Raw genomic sequence first — 14,504 nt, 5'->3', positions numbered from 1 at the left:
TATGCATATGCATACTGGAAATAGTCATGTGTGCGCCAGATTCGATTGCCTCAGAGTGCATTTGCATTTCAAACATATTGCAGCCACATGTGTCAGTGATTGCAGCTCAGTGACTTTGGGCATGGCAGCCCACAGTCAAAAGTCTAAGTCAAGTTTGGAGCCACAATAATTGCTTCCTAGAGTTAATTTCAGAATAAAATATTCATAATTATGTCCATGTACAGCATTACTTCTGAGGCTTTTACTTGAAGTTGGCATCACTTGACTCTGCGGGCTCTCACGGGAACCGCAGCTAGACTCGAGGGGTGGCAGCACTGGCCGAATACGGGGACACCAACAAAGGAGGGTCATCTCCTCTCGTTGCACCACGGCTTCGACGGTCCGTCAAAATACGTCATCATGTGAAAGTGGTCTGTGGGACAAAAAAGATTGGGCACCGGGCCACTCCCCTAAGAGGACTGTGCTAAATCAGTTAGTGGTCTCATATGGTCTCATTTTACAAGTCAGAGCTGGGCAATACATTTTTTGAAGGTGCCATGTGGAAAATGGTTGCCAAAGGGCCACACGAGGAAACTAACTCAGTTGTGTTAAATATGAATTCAATGTCTTATTTTGTATCAATCAGTAGAGTGCATTACCATTTGTAGCTCAGGTACACTGTAGCTTGTGATAAAATTGAAATTAAAAACTGGTGAAAAAGAAATCTGTTACATCACCCAGGTGTCAAACTCCGGTCCTGGAGGGCCGCTGTCCTGCATGTTTTCCAAGTCTCCCTTTTGCAACACACCTGATTCAAATGATCAGATCATCAGCAAGCTCTGCGGAAGCCTGATATTGAACCTGTTCATTTGAATCAGGTGTGTTGCAACAGGGAGACTTGGAAAACATGCAGGACAGCGGCCTTCCAGGACCTATGCATCGACATGACATATCTCCACATATTAACTTGAATCACTATTGAATCAATATTCACAAAAAACATCTACAGTATCCATATGGTTTTATCTTTTTATCGTGTGCTCACATAATGAGCACAAACCACCATTAGCTGTTGTTAGGATTTCCAAATCATTACCAAGGTACGCTCCTTTGTTCCCAATCCTCCCACTGTGCAGGAAATAATATTGTTGCTAACATGAGGACCACATTTGGCGTTGACAATATTGATATATACATATTTTGTAGTTGCTAGAATGATTTGAAAAGTCACTGAAGATAGCAACAATATATTTAAGTTGGCAACACTAAAGCAAAGTCGCTCCTTTTGTTCTTTGCTTGCATGGCTGACACATCAAAATGAAATTAGCACATACATAGCATTTTAGATGTGCTACAGATCTTTAAGTTCACCCATGAGATGAGAAAAAAAACGAGTGCCAAACAACAAACTTTGAGGCTGATTTGAGAACCACACCGACATTTTTACATGCACCTTTGCAGATAGACCTGTTATTTTTATTTTTTCCTGTACCCTTATAAGTAAACAAAAAGGCCCAAACTTTTACAGTTTGCACCATTTTTTGTTCCTTTTCTAACCATAAACAGCAGTGTTGTGTCCAAGGACCGGCAACCCGAGGCCAAGGCCAAGGCCAAGGACTTGACTCCGAGGCCGAGGCCAAGGACTGATTTTGAAACTGAGGCCGAGCCGAGGACATGTATAAAACAATGCTATCATACCACTTGGCAGATCCTCATGATTTGCAACACCCCTCTATCATAACCCTTTGCACTCCCTAAGGCTTGAATGAAGTGTTTTTATTCAAAGAGTAAAAAAATCATATGGTATATATTTATGAATTAATATTTTAGTGCAGTAGTTTCTTAATATGAAGTAAATCAACACTCAACAGCCATGACGTGGCACAGAACACAAGTTGAGAAATGACTTTGCATAGAAGTCAATCACTGACTGCAGAAAAAGCAGTAATCTCTCAGTGATAATTTTACAGTTTACCGGCAGCGAGTCCCAGGGACTCGCTGATCAGAAAAGTATGAGTCCCATTATGCATTGAGAGAGTCCCAAATTTCGAATTCTGAAAGGGTCTACTTATTCAATTGCATATGATAATAACACAAACAACAACATATACGTACAATGATAAACAAATGCTGCAAAAATTTAAATAATTCAAGAGCAGGCCTGAGGATTTCGGAAATTCATGGTAACCGTTTTTCGGTTCCGTCGGATTACCCAATGAACCACGATAACAAATGTTGGGTTCCGTAAACGTTCATCATGGGAACCCATTTTTCTGTTTTGACTGATCTTGATAATCAAGAATTCCGAAACTCAAAAGTATAATGTTTCAAGGGTCAATGTTTGAAAACTATGCATTAACAATGAACATTACATCAGCAGCTGTGTACTCCAGGTTTATTCCAAAAAATAAATGGATCAAAAACTGGTGTACTCATGTGGCATCATCAGAGTATTTTTTCCAATCTCACACTGCAAAGATTAATTGACTGGTAATCATTAATACAGGTAAGTATTGATGTGGCTTGACATCCTCTTCCCAAGACGATGCATGTGTAATCTACGATCAATTTGACGAAAGAATTTAACACACGTCATCATTAGTTCTACCAACAGTTAACATGAGCATTACTACACCTTGTGACGAATGTTTTATTCATAAAGTTACCATGCTACAACCAGTAAATTATAGAATAACCAAGACTGTTTCATAATATTTTTCACAGCGATTAGCCTACAAATCTAATGACCAATTTGCCTCGTAATCGTGCCTCGCGTCGTATTTCGCTCTCGCGTTCTGTGCATACGTCACAGGTGAGTTTAGTGATACGCCCTTTGGACGATTCATATGAAAAATCAGACAAGCATTCCCATTTCTTAAATATCGTAATTAGTAGACCTTGGTGAGTTTTTTTCGCCGCCATCTCAAACTTTCATCCGTGCGATTCCTCAGTTTGCGGACTAAAATAACAACCCGCATGCGCACATAACGTCATCTGTTGTGTCCCCCCCCAACACTGAAAACAAAACAAAACGAAAGTAAATTAGAAGAAACACACTCACACACCACACCACATCACAAACACGCATACAGGCGCCGTGAAATCGCGTGGATCACAGTCAATTCAAGTGCGGTGACTTTTATAATTAAACTATTTTTCGGTACCGTGAAAATGACGCCACGGAAACGACACGCTACCGGTAACGATGGTTACTGTGAAATCCCCAGGCTTGCCGTAGTTTTTTTGTTTGTTTGTTTGTTTGTTTGTTTTGACTGAGAAATTTCCTTGCGTCCCAAAAACGCACATTGTTTGGAACTGTGCGTCCCGTGGGAAAATTATGCGTCTAGGACGCGGGACGCAGAGGTAACGAGATGGCTGAACCATTCTCCGAGTACTACTATTATTACCACTACCACTAATACTACATTAATTAATACCTTCAGCTTCACAATAATAATAATAATATCAAATCAACCATGATTTTAAACTATGTATTATCAATATTCATTATTCCAAACATGAGAAAGCATTCAGCAAACATAACTGGAATCGAGCAAAAGGACTCCAAATCCCAACGGCCAAACCCGGAAGTGAACTGCCGACATTATTGACTCCAGCTGTAACGCAAATTACTTGGTTCAAACAAACATTCTAGTGCGACCGCACAAACGTGACGACTGTGCAAAAATAACTAAATAAAAGACACCACTGTTACAGAAAGGCTTTACACGCTATTTAAACTGCCAATCGCGAACGCAACAACCCGTGATTGAAACTAACTGTGATGCCGCTCTTTATACGTTGCGCTACCTGTTACGTGTCAGTGGCAGACCCGCCCCTCTTAAAGTGCCAGAGTTAATCCATCAATATGGGTTTCCTTGGGTGGAATTTATCAGATTCCTTCGTGACTCTAATCCCTCATTGTGTCCGAGGACCGGCAATCCGAGGCCAAGGCCAAGGACTTGACTCCCGAGGCCAAGGCCAAGGACCAAGGACTTGACTCCGAGGCCAAGGCCGAGGACCAAGGACCGCCCCTCGGTCCTCGAGCCGGTCCTCGAGGCCAAGGACCGGCTCGAGGAACACATCTCTGATAAACAGGGAGGACATTCTTTCACTAGCTGTCTGGTCGTGAAATGTGTTTTGCTCTATGGACTGTTGTCTTTTTTTTTATTCAGCAGTTGTGAGCTTTTTTCTGACTACAAAGCAAAAGTTTGATAGATGCTTATGTGAGAATCAGGATTTTACAGTAATACCACCTCTCACCGACATATTACAAACCTTTAAGACCAGGGCTGTAAAAAGCAAGACATATATGACTATATTTATTTAGACCAGGGAGCCCAAACTTTTTTGACCGAAGATCTACTTTTCGATCAACCAACCTCCCGCGATCAACCCTTTACCACGCGCGCGCGTACGCACACACACACCTACACACACATGCCTTGATGAGCAATAGCCTGACGCCAAGGCATGCGACACACTTAGGCAGACTGTTAATGATCGTAGCTAACTCGTACCATTTTAAAATGTTTTCTCGGCCCTCCAGATTCCCATTCTTTGCCCGTCCCCTCTGTGAATTGTACAAAACGAACTCTGAATGACAATAATGATAATGACAAAAGATATAGCGCCAGAAGTCTGATCACCCGCTGCAACTGCAGACTGCTGAGCGCAAACAACTTCCGGTGACGCAGTCACACGTCACATTAGGTTAAAGATTACCTGCTTTCTTTTCTTTTCTTTTTAAAATACTTTTTGTGAAAGTGAGACTGATAGAATGATTAGGGTGCAGTGTGCATTAACACAAAAAATATATTACAAACATGCACAGAGACAAATGTTTTTTGTTTTTGTTTTTTCCTCTACACACCTTGGATCGACTTGGGGCCAGTCCTTGATCTACTGGTCGATCGCGATCGACGTAACGGGCACCCCTGATTTAGACAGTCGAGACTTGCTTTCTTGCAATTAAGCAGCTGATGTTATTGTATGGACATAATTTGCAGAGAAGGAATGGCACCAAACTCTGTCCATGAAAACAAATAATCATCCTCCACGAGACATAATATGTCAAAATATTTAAAATGATGTCATGCTTTAGGATCTTAAGCCGCCTCCTGGATCTGCATCTGGAAATATGCTCTCTCAGCTGCTCAGTTCCTTTTTCTGTTGATGAAGATCTCAATCATCCATATAGTTCATTTGTGCATACATTGGTTTCGAGAGCTTTTGTTAAGGTTTTATTTGTGGGTTTTCAACTGTTGAGGGTCTCGCCAATGATTGTTGCTCTTCATCTATGATTCATAAACACTATGGTGATTTCCTCGAATGGGTCTTATAGCCAGACTGCACGCATTCCTCTGCAGCTCTGTGGTTTGTCCAGTGTGAAGTGCTCTGAGACACATGTCCTGTACCATTCACATTTGCTCTAGAGTCCATCTTGATCAAGTTTAGCTTCTGTCATGACTGCCTTGAGAAACATGCATTAATTAGATGCACTGTTTGAACCTTCTGCATGTACAGGTATAATATATGCAGATTCGAGGATATGAGAACTAGAAAGTGCAAAAAGCATTTAATTCCCTTGTGTGCGTGAGTGAGCGCGGTCCAATAAAAAGCTATTCTCGCTTCCTTTTGAAACTGACATGCAGATTGTTTTTGTAAAATGATAGGCTGTTCCAAAACAAATCGAAAGGGGTTCCGCCCCCATCTTTCATGTTACACATTGAGCTTTTCATTCATATATATATATATAATATATATGTGTGTGAATGTGTGCGTGCGTGCGTGCGTGCATATACAGTATAATATGGGAAAACATATACAGTGTGACAAACCTGCAAAAAGAAAAATCAGGAAGGGTCCACACACCTTTTCACATCACTGTATGTTGACAATTGATGAAGTTAGACTGTTTTATTCTTATTTAAAGACTTTTTTTAACTGTTTTTCTATTGCTGATACAACAAAAACTAAGGGTATCAAATTATCACATTAATTGTGATTAATTAATTATATCACATTTAACACATTATTTTTTTTATCGCGTTAATCTACATTTTAGTCTCTGCCTTTCTTGTTTAGCCGTAGCTGATAGGCTCCCATTGGAGTTGGGCGGGCTTAGTAAGCAGCGCTGAGGAGTGGAGAGGTGAAAATGGAGGAGTGTGTGAGAGTTCTCGGCAAAATGAATGGAAAATTTACATTCCAAAAACGCCCTGATGACACAATTGAGAAAGGTAGAGTGTTGTGCCTAATTTGTAAGGAGTTTGCTTACCACCGAAGCAGCTCAAATTTAGCCTCCCACATCAATGCAAAGGACCCAGTCGTGAGTGCAGCCACAGCTAACGTTAGCACCGAAAGCGTTAGCAATATTGCGAGCGAGCCATACATAGCAAAGCTCTTTGGCAAACTAAACTCGAGAACACCTCACATACGAGGCACAGTTGATGTGTCCTCTGTAGACTACTAGAAGTGATTGATGTTTATTTCTGCACTTTTTGTTTGTCATGATGAACAGTGTTATTTCTGAAGTGCTCACTTACAGCACTGTGATTTAAGGGTCTGTTTTATTTATTGTTTATTATCTGAAGCAAGTTCATTGTTGAGTACTTGTATTGCTCAGAAAATTGTTCTTACTGTTTTTGATATGTTAACCTAAGCACTTTTTAAGGACCTGATGTTCTATTTTATTTTTATTTTGTAATTCTTTGGAGATTTACAAAAACAAACAAAACAGTGATACAGTATTCCCCCTCGTGGTCGAAACTAAAGGTTGCAGGTAGGACTTTGACTTGTCTCAAATACAGCAGAAAGAAAGAAATGGCTAGGACTGCATCTGTCCAAGTCTGCTAAAAAACAATAAAATACTTTATAATGCCACTTTTTCTTTATCTTTTGATCTGCCTCAATAGTGTAACGAATTTAAAATGAAAATAGGGGTTTTCTCAGTAATTTTTAGATGATCTTAAAATATAGATTAATTAATTAATTACAGATCCTAATTAATTAATCACCCTCATTAATCACTTGACAGCACTAACAAAAATGTTCCCTGAATTTTTTTTTGTTGTTGTTTTTTTTGGGGGGCCAAACAAAAAACTAAATTCGTCCATAATCCATCGTCTGATTTTCAACATTCTTTGTACGTTCAGGTTAAAGTGGCCATTCCAATCAGACTTTACGGACTGCATTCTCACATATAGTAATTTTTAGGAAATCTTGTCATGTTGCTACTTACTATCCACAGACGAGCACAAACCCCCAAAAAACCCCAATCCTTATATTACTGTCTATGTTGATGGTCAGAGAGAAACTTTAAAAATAAAAATACCATGCATATTTTACATTTTATTTTGACTGTGTATCAACATCAAAATGCCCGGTCAAATATTTTGGAGAAAGTATGACTACTGGAATCTAATAAAAAACCTTGGATGGATGAATGCCCCCTTTGCTTGTTTACAGGGGGGTCTTCACGAAACATTCTCCGTATTATGTCACTTTTTTGTTATCTCACACACACACACAAAAAAAAGTGTTTGGGTCCTATGTTTCTGTAACCTATCCCAAACAGTTAATCACATTGAGCTCACTTCCACTGCCTCTCTCCCTGGGTCTGTATTCTTCTCCAGCCTACTGTGTGTCAGTGTGCCTTGTTCATCTGTTCCTACTGAATGAAACACATGTCCTAAATGACACCTGCCACCATCTGACACTTTGGGTCACAAGTTACAGTTGTGCATCTGGATCCATTTCATAACATTGCTTGACTTTCACCATCACAAATTTACATTAGGATTCAAACAGGCAATCTCACGTTTTCTGTATATAAAAGATTTTGCTTGGGGTTCTGTTCACAGTAATCCTCCCTTATTGACCATTTATGTACGCTATAAACAAAACCATTTCAGGAAAGATAATGGGTCAAAATGATCCACCTACTGAGAAAAGAAACGAAAGACTTTTTGGTAATTGCTTATTTTCTTTCGAGGTCACTCCAACCTCCATTGTGTTTTGTTCTGTTGCTGAGTCATTGCGTGAGTGTACTGTACAATCATTAATTCATTGAGTCATGAATCAGGCCTACATTTCCATCGCAGAACGTAGGTAGGACATCGATAGATGTGACATAACCATAACAGCCAGATCTGAATTTACCAAGAAAATAAACAGGGCACACGCAGTGCAACAGTATCTTGCTTCGCGACTGACATATTCTTTATTTAATCTTGTGTTCTCTATGTAGAATCTACGAATTAGATGTGTCTTCATTGAAGATACATCAAATTCACATTCTCATACCTTCTGTTGTTCTTTGTTTGAATAGTATCACTTGATCAAGACTCTTCGAACATTTCCTACTAAAAAAATACAAGCATGTGTAATTCCTGCTGGTATCTTATCAGATTGGTATTGGACAGTACTCTAGGTAGCAACATCGGTATCATATCGGAAGTGAAAAAGTTGTATGGGGACACCCCAAATGACAATGTACCCTTCGTTGTAACTGCTCAATTGATTCCAATTAGCTCAAATTTTAAATCCCCCCTCTCAGTGGAAGAGATGGGAACAGACGGCAGACCAATGAAACTCTACTAACGTCTTTTACTCTGCTTCCTGAATACCCGTCTCCTTTGCTATTATATTGCATTGATGCAGACCAAATGGGGGCTTTTGTTAAAGAAAAGAGAGACTAATAAAGAGGAAGGAGGAAAGTGTTGCAAATGTGTGGAAAGGAAGCCAAGAAGAGAAATGGTGTTGGAGATGCCTTGTGCCATTCACGATAAAATACTGAGACAGTTGAGCTTTGAACAGAAGACAAAAAACCCATCACTGTACCAGATGACACCTGAAATTGAAAGAGGTCTATGCCATCTGAATTGGCCAAGGAAGTTTTCACATTCACCCATTTTATTTTCATGTTTCCGTATGTTCTTGAATTCTTCTTCCTCTGCCAATCTGTGATGTCAGGAAGTAAAACAGAACACAAACTAATGCAAGGTATGAAGACAATCACTAAGCTTACCGTGAAGAGACGCAAAATAAATCTCAATGAAAGGTTTGACATAGTTCTAGTCTAAGACTGTGAAGAAAGTCGGCCACCAAAAATGGTCGACGGAAATTTGTTTTTGCACCGAGGCATTGCCGCCTCCATTTTACGCCATCCACACAGAAATGCCACATACATCCATTGTATTCTATCCAAACCACTTAGAACCTTCTAATAATTTATGCGTACCCTCTCTTGGTGGAAAGTTGACACCACAGTTTGTGAGATTTTCCATATGCAGGGCACGTCTCGTCAGGTGTCACCACCGTGATTGTATGTTTGCCGTAGTTTTTACAGGATGCGCTTCCTGATGCGTCCTGCTCATTTTAACACAAAGGGTTGCGATTAGAGTCTATCATACCCATTAGGGTGTTAGTGTTCATGACTGTGATTTGAATCATGGTCCCCTGCTAAAGACCTCAATCCACCACAGTGCTCAGCTGCAAGGTAACGTGTTTTTAAATCTACCATCACAAGTTAAAATATAGTTACCCCAGAAGTGCTAGTTGGAATGTACTGCAAGGCGTTTGTAGAATACACATCATGTTGAGATGAGTGACAGCTGGAAATGGAAACTAATTTGTGTTCAATTTAGTTTAGCGTAGTTTGAGACATGTCTGTTGTCAACACATTGCTCAGCAGTGTGAGTGTAAGTGACGTGGGACGATAAGTACTAGAAATAATTAAAAATAAATAGGCCAATATGTTGCACGCCCATGCTTAAGGGCAGATGTTGCTGTGCATCTGCTAGATTCTCTCAAAAATCACTGATTGGGTCAGTGTGAGATTAAATGGAGAAAAAGACAGCTTTGCCCCTGCACTTGTTCTTGGCAGCCCCCTACCAGTACCTGTACATTGGTGTGAGTTGATTTTTATTGGCCACCGGCATCTTTCCCCTCATCACACTTGCTTCAAAACTGAATGACCCTCCAGACTTGGAGTTTAATTAGTGCTTGAATGAAACCGCAAGCTCATGCTAATTTTTCTTGTTGTTCAGTGTCTCTTCCTTCTCTGCTCAGGGGTGCTTTTGCGGTTCGACTCATAGTGTGTTGAGATTCCAGTCACTCATACATGCAGCAAAAGTAAAATGAGATCAAAAGCTACAAAGACCACGCTCTATGACGCATTTTAGTGTAAGGGGAATGTACATAAGCAGGGAGGCCAAAGTCCGGATACCGTTTCAATGTCTGTTTTGTGTCCTCGTGGCATCTCAGCGTGGCGATACAGAACTCGGCAATCCGAAATGCTGTTTGTGTGTGTATCATTAATTGGCCAGTACGCTTCTGGCTGTTTTCTTCTGTCTATTTGGGCAGGACCCAGGGTTACAGGCCGTGTGAGTAAGAGGGACCAGATGTTTCCGACTTATTTCAATGTGACTCAAGATCAGCACAAACTGGGTGCAGACCTGCCTGGCTGGCAACCTCATTTTGGAGTCTAAAAATGCTTGCATTTGAAAATGTTGAAGTGGAAATTTTTGATAGTCACAGTGAAACACTGAATATGGTCAACTTTGAAAATGTAGGACGTGTGGATGGATCCAAATAGGTCTTTTACTGCCTTGCAGTAGAAGTGCATTAATTCCATCATTCGAAGGTTATACAAAAGTTACACCCAGAATGATAAGCAGTTGCTGTGCATGCCTGTAGTGGTCTTTATGTTTTTTGTCATGCCAACTTTTGTTTTTCTTTAATGGGGATATTTTTGACACGCCTAAACTGTATCAGAGCTTTGAAACTGAGGATGTCTTCTTAGCTTATACTTGCAAATTGTGACCAGATTAGAAAACACATCAACAACCGGAGCCAAAATTTGATTTAGTGTGGCCCTGCTGTTCAGGCTTAGAATTATGTGTGGGAAAAAAAATGAAGCGCTACAAGGGGAGCTGTAAAACTTTTGTGTGACTAACCGACAAACAACAGCTTGCGTAGCAAACTAAGAAGGGAGAAAGCATCGTGAAGTTCACCAAATAACTAAGTGATGTCAAATAAGAAATGGTCATCTGGTGTTTGAGCTCGAGTAGAAATGTGGTCCCCTTGTGTTTAGGTGTTTAAAAGGAAATGTCAATAACTGAACTGTGAAGATGTGGAGCTTGTTGCAAATGGATATTTTATTTATTTTTCAGTCTAATACTTTGATGTTGAAATAGAGTAATAGACAGCCAGAAAATGTCAAATTCTTCGGCTCCATTAAATGGGGTGGTTCGAATCATAAAAGGGCCATCATCTTAAATCAAGAAGTGTACCATAACTATAAAGATGCCTTCATTAGTTAGACAGACCAAGTTTGAATTTGCACAAGAGGATTGAGAGAATAAGATGAACTGGAATTTCCATCCTTTTGGTTTGAGGGGCTTGACTTAATTACAGCTTTTATTTTTGTCATCGGTCCCCTTTTGATTTTCTGGTTCTGGATCAGGGTCAGAATGTGGGTCATGCCGGGTTTGTCACAAAGCCTCTGTAACCCGTGTCTTGATACGATTCTTAGTTTAATGGTGGGAATATGGTAGAGAGACCTTAATTAGATGCAGGTGTGAAGACCTTGTATGGGAGGAGATGGGAAGCTGTGGGTCAGGTTACAAGGTTAGAGTCAGGCCAGGACATACATTTATAGCATTCTGTGCAAAATTGAAAGAATGCACAGTTCATCGAGCTGTAATTATGGTATGTTTTATTTCCGCCAGTCTGTCATAAAGGCCAATGAGTTCAGTCAGAGAGACATTTCAGGCCAGCATGTTCATTTTGTAGGTCGGCACGAAACGAGCACCCAGAACACGACTATGTTTGGGCATCTTTACAGCAGAGTTGCAGCCAAAACAACGTCCAAAAGCCTTCCCACCCCACCTATCTAACTGGAGATAGTGTTACTGCCGAGACATCTGTCCAGAGTTGGCAGATACAGATGTTGACAGCTGTGAAGCTGAAAGGAAGTTCCAGTCACTCTCAAGTCCAAATGTTTCTTTTTTTCATTTCCGTGTTTTGCCTTTGAGATATTTCTCTGGGGATGAAAAGAACCAGATTAGTGTGTCCCTTTTCTTTAAACACAGAATCGTATCGTTTGTGTATAGATTTGGTTGCTCTTGTGAAATGGGAGTTTCCTTTCTAATCTCATTCCAGCAAACTAAACAGAAACACAAACACTCACACAGACATCAAGCGGATGACTCATGGTACCATCTGATGCACAGATTGCTCTTACTGAGTGAGCCCCTTTGGGGATGCCAGTCTGCATCATACATGTCGTTCCTGGTAGAAGTCTAGTTACCAGTCACCTTTTTGATGCATCAGTAGAATGGGATTTACATAGTTTGGCGGACGAGATGGATCATTTTGAACATCATGTCTTCTGTTAGGGTCAGTCATTTTTGTAGTGGTCACATTCTCTTTTTAAAGAGAGAAGTGCCTTCAAGTGTTTGATTCATGAGTCTTGACAGTTTTCCACGTTCTTCCTTTTGAGTGATGCATTTTTTTTGTGTTTCTCCTTGTACTGCCATGATATGTTTTATTCATCGTTGCTGGGAGCATGACAAACACAGCATTTTGTTTCTTCACTTTTTCGCTTGGTCAGAATCTTGCAAATCCTCCAGACAATTAAAACTACCCGTGATACAGTTTGTTGCCTTTTGCGTCAATACGGTTAAGTGGTAGACAGTGGTAGACAGCATTGAGGCCCACCAGCCAGCTCAGGTTATTTGAGACTCCTCGTGAAATCTGAGGTCAGCCCTAACTAATACACTTAAGACCCCGATGATAGCTCTTGTATCTGACAAATGGAGCCTCGTGAGCCAAATTCCTTTCGTTAGGCTGCGTTTTAAGTGAGACATTTTAGTTCTTATCTGGAAATGGATGAAGACGAAGCAATCATGTTTCATTGTTCCATTAAGTTTGAGAGTTTCCACCTTCTTCTCTCCTCTTTGTCCAGCTCACTCTGTTGTTGATTCCGTCCAATCATTAGAATTGATGTAAAATAGTTCACTGTGAAGAAGTTCAATCACAAATGATATATGAATAAATATAATCTGTAACATGTCTACTGCATCAAGGTATATTCATTATCTGACACAGCCGTATGAAGGAAAAAGGTCAACCACAATTTGTTGCAGGACCTGAGTCAACCTGCATTTTTCTTTTCATTTTCCCAAAATGTTTCCCCAAAGAATATAATTGAAATTGAAATAATCTGTTCCAGAGTCAAACCGTGGCCGGTGTAGCGGCAATTTACGGTCCTTTTGTCAGCAGGGCATGAAGGTACTCGACTTGTGCCTTTCGTCGACGGGCCTTTCCGTTCAGCAACAACGACAACAAAAGCACCAAGCCCATGCACTTGATCCAACAAAAAGATTCGCTTTAATTCCTCTTGAACACAAATTAAGGCTTTAAAAAAATGACAAATGTAACTAGGTAGTGTAACATTAATATTAAATTACACATATACACCTGGTCAATTCAAATTACCGGTATTCAATGGTGAACAAATAGCTGAATATACAATTAAACCAAATTTTCCTTATGGCTCTCACGGTCTGCATTAAACCCTTAACTGTACCAGCAGTGTTTCAAGTAATCGGGTCAAAATGCAAATCTTCCTATCTGAGGGACTTTCTGATTGGCTGATTTCACCTTGAGGAATGAGAACGGGGAAAGATGCCCATGTTTGGTCTGTCTGCAAGATACCACCACCTTTTTCAGATAAGGTGTTTTGCTTTCTGTCATCTTTAACTCACACAAGTGTTAAAAAAAGACCTGCCAATAAAATGCCAAAGCAATAAATGTATACTGCATGAATTTATTTTAGAATGACTTGGAAGTCGGCTTTAGCAGAGCCTTGACCTGAATTTAAAAATACAGTGGAAAAAAGAGCACAATTTCACTGAACAATAAAAATATACATATACAGTATATTTGCAAAATAACTGCCTGAATATTTCTTTGACGTGGTTCATGCAACTTCTTTTCCTGAACCTCTGCGCACAGTGTCTGCAAATCAGGGCTGTAGGAAGTCACCTTCATTTTTACGCAGGACTGTAAGCTGTCGTCTGGTTTGAGGTTCCACTGTATATTTGTGTTTCCTCACTTTAGAATTTGGTTTGCAAGCCATCATGTATTGAACCCAGTGTGACCCGTGTTCTTACATAGTGAGTCATGGGACAGGATACGATGCCGAGAAGTTCCGGCAAAGATCCTCGTCTTCCAAATCTATCCGCTTTTCTCAGCCTTTATGTGCATCTTCACAGCTGAGAATGCAAACTACTCTCAGATGGAAGTAGGGAGCGGAGTAAAACAAGCGTTTTACAACTGGCGCCAATTTTCAGGTCCGCTGAGCTGCAGTATTTGACCACATATGTCCATCAGTTGGACCAGTTGGGGAGGCTTAGTCTCGAGAGGCTTGGCTTTGGAACCGAAACTAGCTGGCTTCGCCAATCCGGTAGTGATAGCATGAATTTTCAGCAATTTGACATATGTCAGTCTGTTTAAAA

General features: G+C 40.3%; 1 protein-coding gene across 5 annotated transcripts in view; it reads left to right on the top strand.

Annotated features, from left to right (window-relative positions):
• banp (BTG3 associated nuclear protein) overlaps window positions 1-14,504 on the top strand; it is a 51,137-nt gene that overhangs the window by 19,741 nt on the left and 16,892 nt on the right. The gene's annotated exons all lie outside the window — the stretch shown is intronic.

The sequence above is a fragment of the Hippocampus guttulatus genome, chromosome 4 (assembly GCF_054856545.1).
Source record: "Hippocampus guttulatus isolate MCC_2025c chromosome 4, RoL_Hgut_1.0, whole genome shotgun sequence".
NCBI classification, from domain to species: domain Eukaryota; kingdom Metazoa; phylum Chordata; class Actinopteri; order Syngnathiformes; family Syngnathidae; genus Hippocampus; species Hippocampus guttulatus.
Note: the sequence above shows the minus strand (reverse complement) of the source record. Positions and strands in the feature narration are given on the sequence as shown.